We start from the raw sequence: 17181 nt of genomic DNA on the forward strand, positions 1-17181 counted from the left end.
AGGTCAAGAACAATTTTCAGTTTATTGACTCCAACAATCTTAATGACCATCTACTAGCTGTAACAACAAAATTTATTCCTGCATTTCAATCTTGAAGGCAAGTATACTGCTGTTGCTGCTGCTAAGTCACTTTAGTCGTGTCCAACTCTGTACAACCCCACAGACAGCAGTCTAAGAGGCTCCCCTGTCCCTGGGATTCTCCAAGCAAGAATATTAGAGTGGGTTGCCATCTCCTTCTCCAATGCACGCATGCATGCTAAGTCACTTCAGTCGTGTCCGACTCTGGGCGACTCCATAGACGGCAGCCCACCAAGCTCCTCTGTCCACAGGATTCTCCAGGCAAGAACACTAGAATGGGTTGCCATTTCCTTCTCCAGAAGGCAACTATAACTGACTGCTAACAAGGTACACAAAGGTTTGTCTAGTCAAAGCTGTGGTTTTTCCAGTGGTCATGTATGAATGTGAAGAGTTGGACCATAAAAAGAAAGCTAAGCGCTGAAGAATTGATACTTTTGAACTGTGGTGTTGGAGAAGACTCTTGAGAGTCCCTTGGACTGCAAGGAGATCTAACCAGTCCATCCTAAAGGAAATCAGTCCTGTATATTCATTGGAAGGACTGATGCTGAAGCTGAAACTCCAGTACTTTGGCCACATGATGTGAAGAACTGACTCATTTGAAAAGACCCGGATGCTGGGAAAGATTGCAAGTGGGAGGAGAAGGGGACGACAGAGAATGAGATGGTTGGATGGCATTACCGACTCAATGGATATGAGTCTGAGTAAACTCCTGGAGTTGGTGATGGACAGGGAGGCTTGGCGTGCTGCAGTCCATGGGGTTGCAAAGAGTCAGACATGACTGAGCTGAACTGAAAAAGGTACACAGTGAAGACTGCTTACATTTGGTGCGGTGCAGGTGTGTGCATGCTCAGTCGTGTCCAACTCGTGACCCCGTGAACTGGGGCCCACCAAGCTTCTCTGTCCATGGGATTTCCCAGGCAAGGATACTGGAGTGGTTTGCGATTTCCTTCCCCAAGGGATCTTCCCCACCCATACATCTCTTGTATCTCCTGCACTAGCAGGGAGAATTCTTCACCACTACACTATGTGAGAAGCCTTTGTTTACATTTACTTACATGAAGTGAAAGTGAAAGCGTTAGTTGCTCAGTTATGTATGACTCTTTGTGACTCCATGTACTGTAGCCCACCAGGCTCCTCTGTCCATGGTATTTCCCAGGCAAGAATACTGGAGTGGGTTGTCATTCCCTTCTCTAGGGGATCTTCTCGACCCAGGGATTGAACCAGAGTCTCCCACACTGCAGGAATATTCTTTACCATCTGAGCCCCCAGGGAAGCCCACATTTCCTTGTATCAGCTCAGTTCAGTTCAGTCGCTCAATCGTGTCCGACTCTTTGCGACCCCATGAATCGCAGCATGCCAGGCCTCCCTGTCCATCACCAACTCCTGGAGTTTATTCAAACTTATTCCCATCGAGTCGGTGATGCCATCCAGCCATCTAATCCCTGTCGTCCCCTTCTCCTCCTGCCCCCAAACCCTCCCAGCATCAGGGTCTTTTCCAACGAGTCAACTCTTCACATGAGGTGGCGAAAGTATTGGAGTTTCAGCTTCAGCATCAGTCCTTCCAATGGACACCCAGGACTTATCTCCTTCAGGATGGACTGGTTGGATCTCCTTGCAGTGCAAGGGACTCTCACAGTAAATTAAGTGCTCAAAAGCTCATGAACTTAACACTACTACAGTATCCTGAGCATGAGAAGCTTCGGACAACTAAATCAGAACAACCAAAAAAACTCTCAATGGTGGTTTTATATAACCTCCCATAATGACAGCTTACAATCTCATTTCAAACTTTATCCTGAAATTATATTTCTTTATAAGAATGATTAAGTTCACTCCCTACATAATACAAGGGTTTGGCATCTCATTTGGCACTATATAACTATTTAAAGGTATTACAATAATTATATCATCAAGTTTAATACTGAGGTCATTTCTGAACCAACAAACTGAGCCAAAAAAAGTCTGTTTAGAAAAAGAAGACCAAGAGCTTGATGTCCAACAGGACCTGCCCGCCTTCAACCAGGGACGCGGATCTTGGCACCAGCACTGGGGTGTGAGGACTGCTGCCCACAACCAGTGCTGAGAGGGTCCACTGTCTTTGGGGCTCTGAATAACCTGCCCGCTGAACACAAAACACAAACACATGCAAAACTAAATCATCCAAGCGATCACATGTAGGGGGGCCCGATCAGCAAGGTGGCAGGCACTGCAGGGGGTCCAAGGGTTAAGCGGGAGGAAAGAGGACATTTGAGAAAGGGGTGCCCTGAACCAGCGGGAAGGCAGCCAAGTCCACTGGGCTGCAGCCTGGCTGGGGAGCAGGATGACTACCTTCAGACCAACTGTTTCCCTAGGGGCCAACATCATTCACTTGGTAAATCAAGGCAGCTTCACAAGAGGACAGCATTGCAGCCCTGAAAAGGACCTCTCCAATGAAAAACTGGGAAATGGGACAGCTCCCTGAGCTGAGAGAAACAGCAGGCTGGAAGGCTGGCCAAACAGCCAGGGGAAATTAGCATGGCAACTTAAATTCAGAGGAGCTTAACTCAGCGACCGCCAACTTTGCCCCATGAGTCATTTCATTAGGGAAAAAAAAGAAAAAAGCTGATATGCTGAAAGCATTAGAAGCCTAACTAATACTGAATGACGCTGAAGTAGGGCAGCCTAACTTGTTCTTTAGTGACCATGTCTTCTCAGCATATCAAGTCAGGAAAGCAGACAGATATTTGGCTTCTAGAACAACTGATATTTAAACAAAATAAGACGATCTTTCCCCAAAACTCTCTTAATTTGGTCCACAGATCTAATACTCAAGGGAAATTTGAGGAGTATGCAACAATCTGGTGATTTTATCAAAACAAGTGACAACATTGATTCATGACTGAATTCAACCTACAGGTATTGAGAATCTGACAGTGTGCTATGCTTAGCCCCTCAGTTGTGTCTGACTCTTTGCGACCCCGTGGACTGTAGCCCGCCAGGCTCCTCTGTCCATGGGATTCTCTAGGCAAGAATACTGGAGTGGGATGCCACGCCCTCCTCCAGGGGATCTTCCCGACCCAGGAATCAAACTGGCATCTCCTACATTGCAGGCAGATTCTTTACCAGCTGAGCTACCAGGGAAGCCCCAGACTGTGCCAGGTACATGGAATTCAACAACTCATAGAATGATTTTAAAAGGCAAAGATCCTGGTTCTGAGGAACTTACAAACCAGGGATAAAATGTAAAGAAAATGCTTTAAAGAACCATTAAAAAGATGATGTTTGCACAAGCACCTTTATTTTAGAACACAGTGTTACTATCAACAGTACCCACTTTACAACAAAATATTAATCCAGGATTCTACTGTAAAATATTTTTGCTTAATTCTACAAATAAAATATTATGGAGTCATCAAAAAGAGTAAGAGAGCACTCTATATACTGACATGTAAAGATGTGCAGATATAGTAAAGTGAAAACTAAACCAAACCCATTTACATTTGCAAAAAGGAAGGGGAGATAAATACATGCATAGTTCATGGATGTGCTTAAAAATGACTGAGAAATTCTGAATGGATAAGAAGTAAACTGTTAACAGTAGTAACTTCTGGAGAATAGGCAGCTGGGGGAATGTTTACACCTTCACTTTTCTCTACTATATGAATTTTTAGCATATATATATACATATACACACACACACAATCATGAATTCACTTGTCTTTCGTTATTTGATTCATTCAACACCTGTTTAATGAGCACCTACCATACCCATTTTGCCCAAAGGCTGAGCAGGTAAAGAATCTGCCTGCAATGTAGGAGACACAGGAGACTTGGGTTCGATCCCCTGGAGTAGGAAATAGCAGCTCACTCCAGTATTCTTGCCTGAAAAATCTCATGGACAGAGGAGCCTGGTGGGCTCAGGTCATGGGGCTGCAGAGAGTCAGATACTACTGTGCATGCATGCACCACTGTGTCTGGATCGGTTCTACATGCTGCTGATACATAAGTGAACCAAACTATCAACTCCTCACGGAAGGTACAGTTCCTGGTGAGAGATAACCAAACATGGAAACAGATGCTGATGATGAGTGCTAAGGAGAAAAATACAGCAGAGACAAATAGAGACGGCAGTCAGAAGCACGGAAGGAAAAGAGAAAAACGATGTGAGTTTCTCAACCTCGGCCGTATGGACATTCGGGGCAGATAATTCTTGACTGCGCAAGAGGGGCTGTGGGGCAGAGAGCTGTCCCACGCATCCCTTAGTATTCATCCTGCTCTCCACCCAACCAAAAGCCTACAGCCTCTCCTTCCCGCAGCCCCAGCAAAAAAGATGTCTGCAGACAGTGCCAAATGGCCCCTGAAGCTCAAAGTCATGTCCGGGAGAGAAGTGCTCGTTAGAGAAACCACAAAGAGACAGGCTGGAGGCTTGGCACAGTGGGTGAGGGGACAGTAGCAAGGGAAATTCTTTCTTTAAGTATGCCCGTCATTTTACAATACTTTTAGATCGTCAGAAAAACTACAAAGACCGTTTCCCAATGTTAACATCTCAGCTGATGATGGTACATTTGTCACAACTAATGAACTAATATTAATACACTGTTAGTCACTGTCTGGTCCCAATGCCCTCTGTCTGTCCCAGGACCCCAGCCAAGACAGCCACGTTACACTCAGTCACCATATCGTCTCAGACTCCTCTGGACTGCCTCGTGTTTCATGACCTTGACGGTTTTGAGACGTACTGGTCAGGTATTTTGCAGACTGTCCCCGGACTGGAATTTGCCGGATGTTTTTCGCATGATTAGCCTGGCGCTATGCGTTGAGGGGAGGTTGAGCGGGGGCTGAAGTGCCATGTTCATCACATCGCCTCCATACTGATGCTGACCCTGGTCACCGGGCTGAAGCAGGGCTTGCCTGCTTTCTCTGCAGTGGGAGACTCGCTCCCTGCTTTCCCTACTATACCCTTTGGAAGGAAGTCACTACCCAGTCCACCAGTAGGGTGGAGAGTTCTGCAACATAAACCATTTAGAGTTCTTCCGCGAGGAAGACCTGCTATCCTCTCCTAATTATGTCCTTATCATTTCTTTTGATCAATGTGGCTTCATGGATAAAAGATGACTTGTAGGACTTTGGATGCTATCAATACTACAAATAAAATGAGAACAGGGGAGTGACATGCTGGAATCTAAAGTGAAAAGTTATGACCAACCTAGACAGCATATTGAAAAGCAGAGACATGACTTTGCCAACAAAGGTCCGTCTTAGTCAAAGGCTATGGTTTTTCCAGTGGTCATGTATGGATGTGAGAGTTGGACTATAAAGAAAGCTGAACGCCAAAGAATTGATGCTTTTGAACTGTGGTGTTGGAGAAGACTCTTGAGAGTCCCTTGGACTGCAAGGAGATCCAACCAGTCCATCCTAAAGGAGATCAGTCCTGGGTGTTCATTGGAAGGACTGATGCTGAAGATGAAACTCCAATACTTTGGCCACCTGATGCGAAGAGCTGACTCATTCGAAAAGACCCTGATGCTGGGAAAGATTGAGGGCAGGAGGAGAAGGGGATAGCAGGGGATGAGATGGTTGGATGGCATCACCGACTCAATGGACATGAGTCTGAGTAAACTCCGGGAATTGGTGATGGACAGGGAGACCTGGCGTGCTGCAGTCCATGGTGTTGCAAAGAGTCGGACACGACTGAGCGACTGAACTGAACTGAACTGAAAGGGCTGCTCAGGTACCAGGGTGGATGACAGAAGGGAGGGTGGCCGGGGTAAAAGCTGGAGGGAGACCAATTAGAAGACACTGCAGCAGTACAGGTTAGAGACCCTGGTGGCTCTGCCCCAAATTTGGTCATGGTGGGGATGGGGAGAAGGGCGACATTCTGGATCCATTTCAGGACCCGCTGATGAACTGGAGGGTAGAGGCGGGAGGAGAGAAAAGGGGAGACATCCAAGAAGATCCTGGAGATTGTGTGCTGAGCCGAAGTGGGTTTCAGGTTCTGAGAGAGGGAAGCCTGAGCTGAGGGAGGAACAGATTTTAGGAAGCACAATCGGGGGTTCAGCTTTGGACACGTTAGGACAGAAATGCCAATTGTTATCCAAGTAATGATTTCCAGTCGGCAGTTAGACATGCAGGAGAGGCCCACCCCTGGAGACAGAAGCCTGACAGTGGTCAGAATGTGGAAGATGCTATTGATATATTTAAAAGCAGAAAACTAAATGAGATCACCCACAAAGAGGACGCCGACAGACAAGAAAGGAAAACCAAGGGCAGAGCCCTGCTATCCTCCAAGATGTAGGAGACAAGATAAGAGGAACCAGCCACTGGGGCAGAAGCAAGAAGCAGTGGTGTGACAATGACAACAGTAAGTAAACGGATCTTTCTAAAGATCTGAAGCCTAACATGAGAACTTGAAAATGACTCATCTATACTGGCTGGTGCCCTGCTGATCCCTACACCATGGGTACTCTGGACACGCCCTTCACCCCCACAGCACAAGAGAAGGCTCCAGATTGTCAAACCACTGCAGCTGCTCTTCCCCACAGCATCTCCACGCCCAGCGGCCCCAGCAGCCTCTGCCGCCTCCCACGTTTCTCTCACAGCTGGATTCCCATCACCTCTCACCCTTCACAACTCACCCACCGCAGTTCTCAGGGAACACACCACAGCTGGAATCAACTTTTTGGGCCATGTTCCTAACTGAGACCTCTTAAAATCCTGAATTCACTCTGCAAACTTGGCTAATAGAAAGCCACTGTAATCATAATAAATTATTAAATGAAAGGCTTTTGATCGGACAAAAAAAAATCCACTTTCTAAGAGATACTGTTATGTTGTTGTTGCTTGGTCACTAAGCTGTGTCTGACTCTTTGCAATCCCATGGACTGTAGCCTGCCAGGCTCCTCTGTCCATGGGATTTTCCAGGCAAGAATACTGGAGCAGATTGCTGTTTCCTTCTCCAGAGGATCTTCCTGACTCAGGAAGAATGGAACGCGTTTCCCTGTGTCTCCAGCATTGGGAGGCAGATTCTTTACCACTGAGCCATCAGGGAAGCCTAAGAGATGACTGCTAACCTTACAGTAATTTAACTGAGAACTGAGAACTCAGGTTTCACCTTAAAATGCCACGATCAAAGAAACTGTGGCTACTACTCCAGGTAAAACAAATAGCAAAGCTGGAAAACACACACACATGCACACAAAAAATCTCAGAAAGACACCAATATCATTTCATCTAAAAAGTACAGTATTATCTAGCGCTCATGCTTATGAAAATTAAACTCCAAAAACCATTTTAGCCAAAGGCTACACTCTTGATATTTAGCAGGTGATCACACTCTTTGAACACACAGTAATCCAGGATTTCTTCTGTGAACTTTCCAAAGTGAAAACAAAGAATGTTTACCTAGTTCAGCCTTTAGGGAAAAGGGCCTCAGGTCGAAAGCTTAAGTATCTTTAGCACAGATTTCTGAAAATCCATAAATAAGAAAGATCATTTTTCTGATAGAAGTCAGGTATTAACACGTTCATGTTTCCTCATTAGCAAGACTTCCATGTAAAGTGTTTCAGTCAATTCCTGTGACCACACAAGTTTCACACAACAGAACACAGCCCCATGCTGAGAACATACTGAGCAAGTTTTAGATCAAGTATCCAGATCTAGTATTTAGATCTGAATCTTCTGAATGAAGATTCAGAAGTGCTAGGTGGGACCCGGCACGATGCAATTCATACATTCCATTATACGTTGCATATTTATTATTCAAAGTCACAACTCTCAGGCACATCATTAGCCATTCCAGCCCTCTATCTAAGAGGGAAGCAGGATCACACTCTCCATCCCATATACTATTAATAAAGTTACACAGAAATATTCCAGAATTTTGTGTTTTCCCTCATCATACTCCTATCTTCTATCTACCTCAGTGAGAACATCACTAGAACTCAACTTATTACTGAAATTTAGAGTTTCCTGTTTGATTTGAATAGGGTCACATTTTAAAAGCATCTTCTAGAGATGTCTAAATAATGAGGAAGATAACTATGTTTTCAAAGAGAACTGTCATGAAGTTGTCAAAAGACAATAAGGAATGTAAACGACTCTAGCTTTTTAAAGATACTGTATATTAAATAAATGTTTAATGATCTCTAAAATCACTTAACAGGAGTCAATAAAGAGTACTGTCTGTCTTACAAAGCCTGCTTGTTACTCAGCTATAACCAATTCACAGCTTCCAGATGACATTCACAACAGGAAAAAACCCTGCATTTTTCTAATAAATTATAATAGCCACAGACAGTAGTTTTAAAAGCTTTCATTCTCAACAGTGAAAAATGAATGGGCAAGTCTTGTTTATTTCTGGGTGCATACTAAATCCTTTTAAGCCATCTTAATACTTTTTTTCAGTAAAAATGGGGGCGGGGGGTGGCACTATCAACCCAGAACTGGTATACTTTGGTCTTTTTTTCTCGCCATTCATCAAACCACAAATCAAGTTCACAGCTAAGATTTCTACAACTTGCTTTGCACCTACGTCCTCTCTCTGAACCATTCCCCCCTGGATTCCCTCTTCCCACAGACCTCACCCTAGCCTAATACCCACCCAATCCCAGACCCCTAGCTCACTGAGGTGCTATGAAGGACTACCCTGACCCGGATGGATCTCTCTTATCATGCTGGAGATCACTGTTCATTTGGCCTTCTCGCCTGCTGGACTGTAAGCTCCTTGAGAGCAGGACACCACTGTCTACTGTATCTGGCTCAGTGTTTGGCACAGAGGAGATCCACAGTTGTTCAGATTCATCAATGGACAGACGGATGATGATCGGGGATGGAAAACAGAAGGCAGGACCGAAGTGAGGCTGCTGGGAGGGGGATAAGGAGGAATAACATGGGAAATTAACACATTCATCATTGTAAACCTAACAGAAAACCCAGGCCAGTAACAGTATTGCAGACAGATGCCCTGAAGAAGGCTCTAATTTCCAGCAGCTCAGAAAGGGGTCACCATCTACCTCAAAATGCTTCCAAAGTGGCTACGGGCGACGCCAGATTAGTGAGCTTATTATAAAGTATTATGCTTGAACATTCTATGAAGATAAGAATTAAATAATTACTGATTTTCCTAAGTGGTCTGTAGAAGACATTTAATTATAGACTTATCTCCACATATATAATAAACCTTTCAAGGTAAGCCAGAATTTGGGCAATATAATTAAATCTCGGACTTAAAGATGCTTTTTTAAACTTTTATGTTGCAAAATAAGATTCCTCATTTAATTCAGTAGATTTTTCAAATAAAAAGTTGCTTTCAGACATGAGAAGAGGAAAAAAACAGCAACTTACTGATGTTAGTTAAATGAATCATCTGCATCGCTTACTTCAAACACTCCTTACCAGCGCCTAGGGACAAACTAACACTTGCAAATTGAACAATTAGTTGAGACAAAAAGACAAACCTTGGCTTCATCAACTATATAATTTGGTCCAAAAGAAAGCTTACCTATTACAGTTTCCTAGTCATAAAGATTAAATAGACACCCAGCCTTTCAGCTTCCTGCTATTAAATCTGGTCCTTTAGGCCACAAATTAGGCCACGGAGACATTTAATGCAACAATAATGCACTAATTTGATTCCGTTTACTGATTCCATGTAAAATCAGCCAAACTTGGGTGGGAAAACAGGGATAAGAGAGTTAAAAAAATCTGTAACATCTCTTTCACTTCTGGCATTCAACAAATGACTACTTCAGAGATGACTTAGGAGCTAAGTCCAAACACATACACTAGAGCAAGTGATGGGACCCGGGCAAGGAAAACATATTACTTCGCCTATCACTTTTAGATCCCTCTTTTGGCACCTGTCCATAACATGGATTTAAATGGTCTATTAACATGGTGGGAACCCACTAGGAGTACGTGTGTGTGTGTGTGTGTGTGTGTGTGTGTGGTGGGAACGCACTAGGAGTACGTGTGTGTGTGTGTGTGTGTGTGTGTGGTGGGAACCCACTAGGAGTACGTGTGTATGCGCGCGCTCAGTCAGTAAGTCATGTCCAACTCTTGGAAACCTCATGGACTGCAGCCAGCCAAATTCCTCTGTCCATGGGATCTCCCAGGAAAGAATACTGGAGTGGGTTGCCATTTCCTCCTCTGGGGTATCTCCCTCACCCAGGAATCAAACTGGCAGTCTCCTGCCTTAACAGGCAGATTCTTTACCGCTGAGCAACCAGAAGTACTTTTAGTGACTAATTAAGACACAAATGGATACATATACAGGAGGCCTGAAATATTTTATGAAGTCCTCTAATAATCTTACTTCCTTTCAGAATGCCAAAGAATTTGGCTCATTTAAGGCATTCATTTTTCAAGAAACAGGTACACAATCACACACTTCACCCAGATCAAACCTTACAATGAATGTGTTAAACACCATGTTTGACATAAATCTAAGTTATATCCATTGCTATTTTTAAAAATTATGGAATGTTTTAAGCACTTTTCACCCATCTTAAAGCTTAAATAAACAGCAAAGAAAAGTGTTAGTAACTCAGCTATGTCCGACTCTTTGTGACCCCATGGACTATAGCCCTGCCAGGCTCCTCTGTCCATGGGATTCTCCAGCAATAATACTGGAGTGGGTAGCCATTCCCTTTTCCAGGGGCTCTTCCTAGCCTAGGATCGAACCCGGGTCTCCTGCATTGCAGGCAGATTCTTCACTGTCTGAGCCACCAGGGCAGCCCTGTAGAAAAGAAAGGGAGACGGTAATTCCACTTTTGGAATTAGAGCTGTCCTGAAACACTGAAGGCAAAGCCCAACATCAGAATTAACCTACACAGCTGGAGAAACACCTATGTACTTGGATTTTATGAGTAACTGCAGTACTGGATATGTTGGAGAAGCACAACTAACAGTAAACTGAAAAAACAGCGCCATCATCCAGTTTTAACACGTGCAGCTATCTTCTTAAAACTATTGAAACCTAACTCTGAACGTATGTATGAAGCCTTAAGAATCGGCTTTGGTGAAAAATACATAAAAAACTGAAGATCACTTGCGTTCTAGATCTTTTCCAATTTTTCTAAGCTTTAAAAAAAAAAAACCCTCCTCTACTAGGCACCAGGGAGTTGCTTAACAAAAGCTATTTAATGAAACCACAGTTCAGACACATGCGGAAAGAAAGAAAACAAAAAACCCCCTCTAATTGCATAGAAAATATTTATGAGTTTACTTTCCTAATGCATACAATTGCGTCCTTGTCTTCAAAGCTCCGCAGTTCACATCCGTGGGAACAAAAATATCTTCAGAGACTAGAGAAAGTTAGCTTCCTGGAGGAAAGCAGTTACTGGAAGAAAATGCACGAAAGAACCAGAATCTCTTCCTTTAAAAAAAAAAAAAAAAGACCTTAAAGTTTCACTTCCAAAAAAAGCTAGAAACACCCTGACAACACAGTTGCAAATGTTTAGTTCGGAGATTTCTCAGCCGCACCTATTCTAACTACCTTCAACCAGCTACCACTCAAACCTCTGGGCAGCACTCCCCCCAACCCGCCAGGGCACACAACATCCAAGGAAACCGGCGACTCCATTTCAAAAACCCCATCCCTCAGCAGCTGGGCTCTCCTCCCATCACACCTACGCCGTGAAATCTCTCGCAGATCGGAAGCAGCAGCCGCGGAGCGAGATCGCCTAGGTTCTCAGCAGATACGCTTGTTACCCGAGAGGAGAGAGCGCGGAGCGCGCGCGTGAAGTTTCCCAGCTCCCGGGCGCCGGCGCGCAGGTTCTCGGCCCCGCGGGCGCCCAGAGCCCCGCGCCGCGGCCGCCGCTCGGATTTCCAGCAATGGCTCTGGACGCCAGAGCCGGGGCGGCCCGGGGCGGCCACCCGCCCGCCCGATCCAAGCGCTTGAATCGGTGATTACCAGGCCGGTCACGTCGCGAATTACCCGCTCCCGCCTCTCCGCCTCCCCCGCGCCACCCGCTCGAACCCCCCGGGGCCTGCCCTGAACTTTCCCAACGAGCAGGCACCTACCACCCATCCAGGGGGTCTCTTTCTCTCCATTTCGTTCCCAGGCGCCGGCGGGGCACGATCCTGGGCTGGACACTCCGGGGCGGGAGTCCCCCCGACCCACCCCCGCCGAGCCGGGTGGAAGCCCTCCAACCCCGCAGCAGCAAGGTGCCCGACCGATCGGCCGGCGATGGCACCGCGAGCGCCGCCGCGCCCCTCGCCCACAGTCCCCGGGCCCCTTCTGGCCTCCTACCAACTTACAGCAAAGTTGGCCCCAAGTGGCCGCCACAGAGTTCTCGGGGGCGCGCGCCTGGCCGCCTCAGCGCGCCCCCGGGCGGGGTCCGGGTCGGCCGGGCCCCTGGCTGGGGCCGCCACGCCGCATCGTGTCCCCGCGAGCAGCACGCCCGCGCTCTCGGTGCGCCCCTGCTCCGAGGCAGCACCCGGCCGCCCGCGCGCGCGCCCGGCTCTCACAGGCCGTCCGGCGCAGACCCCGCGCGGCTCACGCACCCGGCGCGGGGGATATCCCTCCGCTCCCGGCCACGCCCGCTCGCGCCGGCGCTCGTTTCTCCCGCGCAGAAACTCTCGACCCTACTTTCCCCGGGGCGGCCGGACGGCCCCCAGCCCGCCGGGCCGCGGGGCCGCGAAGCCCGGCCAAGGGATCAGGCAGCTCCCGGCCGCTACAGCGACCGGCTCCTTGCCAGGAGATCAGTGAATGCCCAGGAAGATCTAGCGACACCGCGAGGAGAAAACAAATCGCTCTAGCGCCGAGGTTAGTTATGGCCAGCACAGATTTGTGCAAGGAATTAATATGGAATGTTCCCTGCTAGGAGAGGGGAAACATTAGCTTAGCTCCAAAAAAAAAAAAGTCAGCTATGGGTTTAAAGAAAAAGCTTCCCACGCCTCCCCCCCCCTTTAGATTTCCGAGTACCTTGAGGGAATTCCTCAATCTGCATTTGAATGCCGCGGTTGCAGGTCTGCCCTTGCTCGGCGGAATCAAGTCTTACAAAAGGTCTGAAAAGGAATGCAGTTTGATGGGAATCTACTTCCTTCTTCAATCTACACTGAAACCCCGGGAAAGTGAAAACGCTTCCTCCGCAACCTCTTTGTGCAGAGGTTAGACCGCGGAACCTCCCAGGCCCGGGTGACGAACCCCAAGGCCGGCCTCCCCCGGCGCACGCCCCCGGATCCCCAGGGCTGCGGGGACAAAAGGCAGCTTGTGCCGCCTCGTGCTCTTTCCCACCCGGTGAGTACACCCCGCAAAAAGTGAACGCAGTATAACGTGAAACTCCAGGTTCTTTAGGGAGAAGGGGAAACCTCCGGGAACTCCCCCCACTCCCCGCCCCGCCGCGAGCCCGAGCGCGCAGTCCGGGTATCCCGGGGCTGTGAGCCCATCCTCGGCGCGGGCAAAGCTCCAGGCGCCGGCTCAGCGCAGCCCGGAATGCTCCCGGGCGTAGGGAAACAGCCTGGGGAAGAGGGCGGACGTGACCTCGGAAAGTTTGTGGAGCTAGAATACGTTAACACTGTGAGGACAAAGAGAGATCATTTCCCCAGAACCGGTGGAGGGGGCTGCTGGAGGAACTACCAGGCCAATGGGGGCGAGGGAGTCTAGGGTTAAAGAGGGAACTGCCTTAGTTCAAAGTTAATGCAGCCTACTCTTAGGCCATCTCAAAGACGGTGATTAGAGGGAAAAAAGTGTCTACCAGGTCGTGGCTGGGAAGGAGAAATCACGCCTGCAGAATGAGTATGCTGATTCGCGGCACCAAGAGCATGTAGTGTATTCCCGGCGTATTATTTAGAATACACACAATTCACACATCCAACAAACATCATCCAAACACTTGGCTACGGCCATAACTGCGCAAAGCGCTCCCTGGGTTACAGGTCAGTTTCATACATGAAACACCTAAGAAGTAGGTGCCCTGATCTCCAAGCTCAATTCGTTGGTGCCCCGGGCCGAATTCTAACTCGAAACGAAACACAGCCACACGCGAACGCCAACAGTTGGTAGGGGCAGTATGTGGGGTTGGGGGATAGGTGGGGGTGGGTAAAAAGGCTAAAAAGACACCATCCCATAACATACAATCACAAGATTTTGAAATGGCGCAAAAGAATTCCTGGAGAAAAATTACCATTCATTAATAAATAATAACGCTTACTTGAACTACAACATCTGTTGCGGAATCCCGATTTGCCGGCCAGGTTCACTAAGAAACCTAATTGCCTGGAAGAAGTCGCACTTCGTAGCCACAGGAACAGACAAGAGCCAGAGATGTAGATTTCAGAGTCCGATGCTGCCACGTTTTTAACTGATCCTTTAGCCCCAAAGGAACGAAAAGGAGGTGCCTTTTAGCTACCCTCTAATTACCTTCACATGAACGAAAGATGGAGTTCAAGCTCCACGTTTGTCCTCTAAATAGTCAGTCCTCCCTAACCCAGTACCCAGAGGTTCTGGGCCATTAGGGGGATGGGGGTGGATTCCCAAAAATTAAAAAAAAAAAAAAAAAAAAAACCCGCTTTCTGCCAGCACCGCTTCTAAATCCAGTTCACCCGAGCTGGTATTTGTAAATTAGACACAGAATGGGCCGGAGTGGGTGGTAAGTGAAGACGAGGGTGACGGCCTGGGACCTCACGCCCACGTCCCATAAGCACCCGGCAGGTCCAAGTTCGCGGTCCGCGCGGAACCCCGCAGGGAGCGCGCGCTTCGCCGGGTGTCCGGACTAGAGGGCGCTGCGCCACTGCGGATCACGCGGCACCAAGGCGCCCTCCCCGGGCACCATTTCTATAATAAGTTACATTCGAAATAATGCACAAACGGCGTAGCTTTTCAAGTTCTTTTGAACAGTGCTCTGCAAGTATTTCACGAATTCCAAAACCTGTGCATACTGATCTTTGATGCCCGAGCTAAGCACAGCCATTGGGGGTGGTGGGTGGGAGGGTGCCGTGCCCGTTCCCCAAGCGGAAAGCCGGTAGGATGCACACGGTTCCCCGTACTAGTCAAGCACCCTCACATCATTTCATTTCTGTTTAAACTTAAAAAGACAGAAAGGCTTGCACGAAAGGAACTCACCCGTTCCAGCCGAGTCCTCGAGGCCCTGCTTTAAAGTGCCGACAGCTCCGTAATCCCCGCGCTATCTGGATGTTTGTTAGAAGCCGTGTCTGAAGTACCAACTTTGCTTCTTCCCTGCGATCTTCACCATGTCCCCAGCGAGGGTGCGATCCGCCCGCGCCGCCCAGGTGGCCGCATCTCGGGAGGCTTACCGTCCTGGGGGGAAAAAACTTGAGCAGCGAAAAAGGAGGCGAGTGCGCGAGGGCCGGAGAGAAAGCAAGTTTGTCAGGACTTGTCCGGGCAGCCGAGCCGCGGAGTTTGGGAGTTGCGGCCGGGAACTGCGGCGGATCGCTGCCTCTCTCCGCGCTCCTCCCTCCCTCCCTCCGTCCCTCCCGGAGGCCGCGGGGGAGGGGAGGTGACGTCAGCGCCCCGCCTCGCCCCCCGCCCCGCGGCGGGGACCGGGGTGCTCCCGCGGGTCCGCCTCCCGGACAGTAGCAGAGGCGAGCGGACTGGCTGGGCCGGCCTCCCTGCTGCAGCGGTGTCTTGCGGTCCAGACGGCGGAGCGTCCGCCCTTCTCCACCACGCCGCGTCTCCCCGGGCGCCGCCGAGCCCCGGCACCTGAGCGGCCCCGCGGCGCGCACCTCTCGGCAGGCTTCCTCGCCGGCCTCCTCCGCCCGCGTTTCCCACGCCTCCAACTGCAGGTGATGCTCTTCCCCTTCTGCCGCTGAGATTTCGTCGCGACGTGTCGCCTGCCCGGTTTTTGTTTTTGTTTTTTTGTAGGGCGGAAGCCCGAACAGCCTCTCCAGACTGGCCTGGACGACTTGTACTTTTCTTGCAGCTCTCCAACTTCAGGATGTGATCTGTTTTAAATACTTCTCGGGCTCTAGCGCTGTTTGTGGTCTGTGCGTTAAAAATCACGGAGCCATATTTTAACGTGCAAATCCTTTCCAAAAGCGCTTCCGTTTTTAGACCGTACTCTGAAGCATCCGAGATCCGAGGGGTGCGGGGCAGGGGGGTGGGGGGATGAGGGAGGAGCCAATTTCTGTTTCTTACAAGTCATCTATCATAATAAGGGCTAATACACGAATGAATCAATCGTCTACTCATAATATAGGATCAGATAAAGGCAAACGCTGTTGAAGTTGAATTTGTAAGTGAAATGCGTCTTTCTATGGAAGCATCCAGACTCCTTTATGGAAACATCCACTCCAGGAAAATATCTGCTGTGGAATATATATATTTTTAATGCCGCTGAAGTACCAAAATAAAAAATCTCTCCTCAACAGCATGAAATTTCCAGGGAGCCATTTCTGTGAGTTTACACTGTCCCCAGAAGGTTGGCATTAAAATTCAAAGACCCCTGGAAAAGGGCTGGCGGTTGGGAACGGGTTCTGTTAATACCTTTGCAGCCATTGGTGTATATCTAGTGGTCAATTTAGCTTGTGTTATCTTTGAAAGGCAAAGAGCAACACCCCTAGGATACAGGAAGCAAGGCGAAGACTTAAGTAGTTTAGAGGAGAGACGATTAAATGTTGGCGCGTTGGGTGAACTTAGCCTTAAGGAAGTCATATAACTTCTCTACATTTCAGTTCCCTCATCTTGATAAGGGCATGATACCTGTTTCACATTGTAAAACTGCATTCTTGTGTTTTTCCATTTAAAAAATGGATTAAAGATCTAAATGTAAGACCAGAAACTATAAAACTCCTAGAGGAGAACATAGGCAAAACACTCTCGGACATAAACCACAGCAAGATCCTCTATGACCCACCTCCCAGAATATTGGAAATAAAAGCAAAACTAAACAAATGGGACCTAATGAAACTTAAAAGCTTTTGCACAACAAAGGAAACTATAAGTAAGGTGAAAAGACAGCCCTCAGATTGGGAGAAAATAATAGCAAATGAAGAAAAAGACAAAGGATTAATCTCAAAAATATACAAGCAACTCTTGAAGCTCAATTCCAGAAAAATAAATGACCCAATCAAAAAATGGGCCAAAGAACTAAACAGACATTTCTCCAAAGAAGACATACAGATGGCTAACAAACACATGAAAAGATGCTCAACATCACTCATTAT

General features: G+C 47.9%; 1 protein-coding gene and 1 long non-coding RNA gene across 7 annotated transcripts in view; one reads left to right on the forward strand and one right to left on the reverse strand.

Moving 5' to 3' along the window:
* The window catches only part of FAT1 (FAT atypical cadherin 1), a 122086-nt gene extending 107608 nt beyond the window's left edge, over window positions 1–14478 (reverse strand). For 2 of the 6 annotated variants that reach the window (XM_043893705.1, XM_043893702.1), the window contains exon 1: window positions 14211–14476. The gene's annotated coding sequence lies outside the window, so the exon portion shown is untranslated. Of the gene's footprint in view, window positions 1–12315; window positions 12467–12982; window positions 13066–14210 lie in introns of those variants that run through there. The other 4 variants (XM_043893703.1, XR_006339276.1, XM_043893706.1 and 1 more) reach the window with 4 other exon arrangements.
* LOC122687948 lies at window positions 511–10715 on the forward strand. Its single transcript, XR_006339277.1, has 3 exons — window positions 511–522; window positions 2163–2165; window positions 10581–10715. It is a non-coding gene; the product is annotated as an uncharacterized LOC122687948 (long non-coding RNA).
* Window positions 14479–17181: the final 2703 nt, after the last annotated feature.

This window comes from Cervus elaphus, chromosome 32, assembly GCF_910594005.1.
Source record: "Cervus elaphus chromosome 32, mCerEla1.1, whole genome shotgun sequence".
NCBI classification, from domain to species: domain Eukaryota; kingdom Metazoa; phylum Chordata; class Mammalia; order Artiodactyla; family Cervidae; genus Cervus; species Cervus elaphus.